At 43.8% G+C, this 7,000-nt stretch overlaps 1 pseudogene; it reads left to right on the top strand.

The window, feature by feature from the left end:
• The first annotated feature begins 47 nt into the window (after positions 1–47).
• LOC102744972 (glutathione S-transferase Mu 1 pseudogene) lies at positions 48–1,782 on the top strand (annotated as a pseudogene).
• The last annotated feature ends 5,218 nt before the right edge of the window (positions 1,783–7,000 follow it).

Raw genomic sequence — 7,000 nt, 5'->3', positions numbered from 1 at the left:
CAGCTCCACTGAGGTTATTCCCCAAGTCCACAGAAAGCTGAACTCTGTCTATGACCTTGGCTTACTGGGACATCCATGGGCTGGCTTATACCATTCACCTACTTCTGGAACACACAAACTCAAAACTATGAGGAAAATAAACATGTGATGGGGGATGCTCCAACTATGACAGAAGCCAGTGGTGGAATGAAACATTCAAGTTGAGCCTGGACTTTCTCAATCTGCCCTACTAAATTGATAAAGCTCACAAGATCACCCAGAGCAGTGCCATCCTTCACTGCATTGCTCACAAACACAACCTATGAGGGGAAACAGAAGGGAAGATTTGTGTGGACATTTTGAAGAACTAGGTTATGGACACCTCCAATCAACCCTGACTTAGGGAAGCTGAAGCACGAGTACTTGGAGGGGCTCTCTAAAACGATGAAGCTCTTCTCACAGTTTCTAGGGAAGAGGCCACAATTTTCAGGGGACAAGATCACCTTTGCAGATTTCCTTGCTTACGGCATCCTTGACTTGCACCATATACTTGAGTGCCACGAGTGCCTGGATGCATGAAATATGAAAGATTTCATCATCCTCTGGCCTGAAGAAGATCTCTGCTCAGCTGCCTCCTCCCAGGCCCTATGTTCAGAATGACCACCATGTGGAGCGACAAGCAGGGCCCTGTTAAGCCAGGAGAGAGGAGCGAGGCATTAGTATTGTGACAGTACTGTTCCGCTGGGGTCCTGGAGAAAAGCTGGACCTCCCTGCACTCCAGAATCACCCCTCTTGTTCCTTTCTCCTTCTTTTCTTTCCCTTCTTCCTCACCTCAGGCCTTATTAGGCCCTTTTTACTCCCCCAAATCTCTGTTTGTGTAGGTCCTTTAAAGCTCTACGACACCCAACTTCTCTTCAGCAAAGTCTGCCCCCCACTGACATTATCCCTCTTGCACTAATGTCAACCAGACTATCCTTCCTTTTATGGTTGCCTCTGCTTTGAGGTGCCCAAATGGACCCCTCACCTACAGAGGTCGGGCCTGAGCTCCCCACCATTGCCCTGAAGACCAGTATTGGCCTGGTATGCAGGCCCTATTCCCCTAGCATGGTCCTTGCCTCAGCCCTGCCTGATCTCCAAGAAAGCCTCAATCGTACATGCGCACACACAATTTATGAAGGAAAATAAAGGAGAAGAAAATCCTAGACCTATCTCATGAAGCAAATGTTATCATATCAAATTCAACAGTACTGAAAATGAAACAAAATAAAAAATAAAAACATCTCAACTGTATTAATCATATTTAAAAATTTTCTGTATTTATATGTTTTGACATCTTGGAGACTTGCTAATCTGAGAGAGACTTCCCCTCCCAGGGTAAGCCAATTTCTAGAAAGAATAAACAACTTGCGTGCCAGCATGTCTTTCATATGCAAACCAACTAATCCAGAGGCCACGTCTCCAACCACTTCTTTTACCCTCTCACACAACAAGCCAGTATTCCCCCTGCCCAAAATCACCCCAGGGTCAGGTACAGGACAACTGCGGACCATCTCCATAGCCTGGAGCCTGCTAAAATTAGTCAAACTCACCAATCCTAACATGCTCACCTTACCTTGCCCATTCCTTCCTATGAAAACCAGAATAAAGGCTCATATTTCCCCCTCACTTCTGAGGGGGAAAATTCTGGCTCCTGACTGACCGTGGTCCTTCTCTCTGTGGCCCTGCATGGTATGACATGCCCTCTCCTCTTGGGAACAACTGTGAGTAATAAACTCTTATTTCAAAAGCAGTTGTCTCGTGTAGGTGACAGCCTTACCATACCTGATTAAAACAAATCTCAGGAACATTTCAAGACGTCTACCAAGTAGAATTTATCCTGAAGATGAAATGATAATGGATTATCAGAAAATCTACTATTGTGATATACCACACTAATAAGGAACATAGTCGTATGATCATGTCACTGGAGCAGAGAAAGGATTTGATAAAATCCAATCAAATATACCCATCCAAAACATGTATTCAGCTGTGACACTTTTGACACACTCTCCTAAAGTCAGAATTTCAATAAGTACTAATAAGTGCTTTTGTCCAACCCAATGCAAAAAGTGAAGAAAAACAAAGTGTATCTAAATTGGATTAGGAAGAGACAACCTGTCTTTATTTGAAGATTGTGTGATAGTCTACATAGAAAATTCAAGAGTAGCTACAGATAAATTATTAAAACAAATGGGGATTCATCAAGTTTGCTGGATAAAATATCAACATATAAACCCAATTGAAGTCCTCAGGGTGTCTTCACATTGTGTTTTATAACATAATACTGAGTGACAAGAGCAAATTTCACAAAGATACATGTGGTTTGGTCCCATTTATATAAAGTTTAACCCCCCCCCAAAATAATACTCTGTATGTTCTAGGAATGTATACAAATGTAATAATTTATCTAAAGCTTGCGTGCTAATGATAAATTCTAAATTCACGATGCTGATTACCTCTGGGGAAAGAGGAAGGAAATGAGCTGGGGTGGTAACACATGGGGCTTCTCCTAGATCTATCAATATTTCCCCTTAAAAATCAGATGCAAATATTACAACAAATTCAGATTTGATAAAACTGAGTATACCTTATATTTATTGCTATTGTTTTCTGTATGAAGTATTTCATGATAAAACCAAAAGAATTAGAGAAAAAAGTTAGAAAGCTGCTTGGTAATCCAGGTGAAAGTTGATAGGGATATAGTCCAGGACAGTAGTCTGGCAAGGAAGTAAGAGAAAGAAATATTTAGGCTAGATAGGGAAATGGGAGTAGGGAGGAAGCATGCACAATACCACATGGGTGTCTAGCTTAGATGACTATGCAGAGACTATTGTGACCACTGAGATAGGACAGGAGTGTGTTTTCTGCCATGTTTCATTTGAACTATATACAGAGGACCTCCTGGTGAAAGCATGAGACCGAAAGTTGGAGACATGATTCTGAACTTGGGAAGAAGTATGGATGGGGTCATGAGTGTGGGAATCGATAGCACTAGTAGGAAATATGTGGGTAAGTGAGACCATCCAGGTGATGATAGCAGAGTGAAAAGAGGAGCAGAGGAAGGAGGACTAAGTCCTAGGAAACGTTAATATTTAAGGAGTTAGAAGAGTAGGGGAAATCCAGAGACTAGTTGGAGAGACACAGAGGAGAACCATGAAAAGTGCTGTGTCACAGAAGCATGCGGAGCTGGAAATTTCCAAGGAGGTGTATTTGGTGTTTTCCCCTATAGCTGAGGAGTTCAGTAAGGTAAGGACTAAGAAACATGTCATTTAAGGGGCACTTGGGTTGCTCAGTTGGTTAATCGTCCAACTTCGGCTGGGGTCATGATCTCAAGGTCCTGGGATCGAGCCCCACGTCAGGCTCCCCACTCATCAGGGAGCCTGCTTCTCCCTCACCCTCTCCCCACACTTGTTCTCTTGCTCTCTCTTTCTCCCTCTCAAATTAAAAAAAAAAAAAAAAGAAGCATGTCATTTAAGTTTTGCAAATAGGAGGTTATTTGTGACCTTAGCAAGAGTGTGGTCTTAGAGAATTGGGGTTTGGCCGAAAAAGCCAAATGGAAATTAGTCCAGGAATGAATGGAACATGAATGTAGTATAGATCACTCTTTTAAGAACATCACTACTATAGCATTAACATGATAATTGTGATAAATATCACCACTACCAATAGTGATAACCCTTTTCCCCATTACTGCTACTATCACCCCCAGTCCACTGGCCTTTCTGTAATACCTTTTCCCTTCTCTCTGCTTCTTTCTGTTCCCTTCTCAACCAATCCGACATATTTACACACTGAAACTGCTTAAAAGCATAAAGTTGAACAAAAATCAAAATGGCTGCACTAATGCTTCAGCAAACTTGATTTTACTTTTTTAAAAAGATTTTATTGATTTATTTGAGAGACACAGAGAGAGGGAGAGAGAGAGGGAGTGAGAGCAGGAGCAGGAGGAGGGGAGGGGGAGGGGAGAGGATGGGAGAGGGAGGGAGGGTGAAGCAGACTCCTCACTGAGCAGGGAGCCCGATGCGGGACTCGATCCCAGGACCCCGGGATCAAGACCTGAGCCGAAGGCAGACGCTTCACCGACTGAGCCACCCAGGTGCCCCTTGAATTTAAAGTAAGTTTTTTTCTCTCTTCCGCAAACCTCCCCTCCTCCCTCCTTAACCTTTTGTTTCAGGAACCTGGTACCACCCTGAAGACAACTAAGAGGCCGGCTAGATCCTGTTATTTCCCTATAAGCCGCCCCCCCCCCCAGCCCCTTCCTCCCAGGGGGCTTGCAGTTTTTGAAGGCCAGAGCCTGCTGCAGCCTCCTTTTCCCAGCAAAGCAATAAAGCTATTATTCCTCTTTATCCCAAACTCTGTCTTCGAGTCGTATTTTGACTCCAAAGCAGAGATCAGTTTTTGACAGCACATCTACTACACCTGTTTAGGTCTGTATCCAAGGTAAGGTTCTTGCCCTTGAGAGGTTTACTTCGTAGTGGACAGGACAGGCATGCAAACGTGTGACTTTAATACATGTCCTCTGTGGTAGTCATTCATATTATTCACCAGATATTTCCAGCTCTCCTCCTTCTGGAAACACAGTAGAATTATACTTCCTTGCTTTTGTAGCTGGGTAGGGCCATCTGCTTAATTCTGGCCACTGAATTTGTAAGTCAAAGGGATATATGCTCCTTCTAAGCTATGCATTGAAAGTTAATTGCTGGTGTGAAACCCTCTAGAACCAAACTACAGCAGGAATGATTAACTATGGCCTGTGGGCCAAATCCAGCCTATAGCCTATTTCATTTTTATTTTTTAATTTTTTTTTTAAGATTTTATTTATTTGAGAGAGAGAGAGACAAAGAGCAAGCACGAGTGGGGGACAGAGGGAGAGGGAGAAGCAGGCTCTCTGCTGAGCAGGGAGCCCGATGTGGGACTCCATCCCAGGATCCTGGGATCATGAACTGGGTTGAAGGCAGATGCTTAACCGACTGAGCCACGCCGGCGCCCCTATAGTGTATTTTATAAATAAAGCTTTATTGGAACACAATGTGCCTGTTTCTTTACATATTGTCCAGTGCTGCTTTTGTGCTCTATTGGCAAAGTAGTTGTGACAAAGATTGTATGGAAAGATTGTATGGCTCTCAAAACCTAAAATCATTTACTATACAGAAGAAGTCTGCTGACACGTTCTCTAATACAACCTACCTTATCCTGAGGAGAGAGGCAAATGGGAGCAAGGTCAGGGATTTCTAGAGACTGAATGTGCTCTGCCCCCCAAATTCTTATGTAGAAATCCTACCCGCCCCCCCGTGAAGGTGGAACTAGAAGAGGGGACCTTTGGCAGGTGAATGGGATTAATGCTTTCATGAAAGAGACTCCACAGAGCTCCCTCATCCCTTCCATCATGTGAGGAGACACAGGGAGAGGGTGCGAGATGTGAACCAGGAAGTGAGCTCTCACCAGACACAAAATCTGCCAGCTCCTTGATCTCAGACTTCTCAGCCTCCAGAACTATGAGGAATAAACGTCTGTTATTTATAAACCACTCAGTCTATGGTTTTCTGTTACGGCAGCTGGAACAGATTTAGACAGGAATAAAGGGAGTATGGATGGATGCTCAATATGATAAAGTGATCTCTAAAAGTCAGAGGTGTCCAAAGGAGAACTGGGCTGTCTTGCAGGAGTGAAGAGGGCAACGGGCCCTGGGGTATGGAGAATGAGTTCCCTGTTGCCCCAAGTATTCAAGAAGAAGCACACTTAGCTCTTGGGAAAATAACATATTAATTTTTTATAGCTGCATAACAGATTTCTATACATGTAGAGGCTTAAAACAACATACATTTATTTATTTTTAAAGATTTTATTTATTTATTTGACAGAGAGAGACACAGCAAGAGAGGGAACACAAGCAGGGGGAGTGGGAGAGGGAGAAGCAGGCTTCCCGTGGAGCAGAGAGCCTGATGCGGGGCTCGATCCCAGGACCCTGGGATCATGACCTGAGCTGAAGGCAGACGCTTAACGACTGAGCCACGGCACCCCAACAACATACATTTAATTGCTTATGGTTGTATAGGTCAGAAGTCCAGCACAGCATGGCTGGCTCTCTGCTCAGCGTATCACAAGGCTGAAATCAAGGTGTTGATCAGGCCAAATTCTCATCAGGAGATTCTAGGGAAAAGTCCACTTCAGAGCTCATTCGTGTTGTCAGAATTCAGTTCCTTGTGGTTGTAGGACTTGTTAGAAAGAAAGAAGCCCCAAATGGAGTCATTTGCTCCCCAGGACAGCAAACCGAGACTCAATTACTATTTCAGCCTCTCCCAGGAGTGTGACCTTTCAACAGTCAATCTGAAATTTCGTGATCAGCACTAAGGAGGTAATGCATGATAAAAACTCCGCTGGTCTCTTCCCCTCAAAAAAGAATCTGCCCTGGCCTGAAATAATCTTTCCTTTTATTTTGCTAATAACTTCCTTGCCCCACCCTCCTGCCTATAAAAACCTTCCATTTTGTACAACTCCTTGGAGCATCTCTCTACTTGCTAGATGGGATGTTGCCCAATTTATGAATCACTTAATAAAGCCAATTACATCCTCAAATGTAGTCAGTTGAGTTTTGTTCTTTAACAGACTGAGGTCCCCATTTCCTTGTTGGCTGTGGGCCAGGGGCTGCTGTCAGCTCCTAGAGGCTGCTCACCTTCCCTGTCATGTGTCTTCTTCCATCTTCAAGTCAGCAATGGTGTGCTGAATCCTTGTGTGTTGTCTGACTTCCTCACTGTGGCCAGTTGGAAGAAACTGCTTTTAAAAGGCTCATGTGGTTAGGTCAAGCCACCTGGATAGTCTCCTTGTCTTAAGGTCAATGGTTCCATATAACATAACCAAATTATGGGAGTAAAATCCATCACATTCAGAGCCCAGGCATTATGCAAGGTGTATATGTGGTGGTGGTGGGGGTGGATCTTGGAGGCCATGTTAGAATTCGTCCTACCATCCATAAGAGAATGCA

Source organism: Leptonychotes weddellii, chromosome X (genome assembly GCF_054177405.1).
Source record: "Leptonychotes weddellii isolate Sample4059 chromosome X, ASM5417740v2, whole genome shotgun sequence".
NCBI classification, from domain to species: Eukaryota; Metazoa; Chordata; class Mammalia; order Carnivora; family Phocidae; genus Leptonychotes; species Leptonychotes weddellii.
This window is presented reverse-complemented; position numbering and strand designations above follow the sequence as displayed.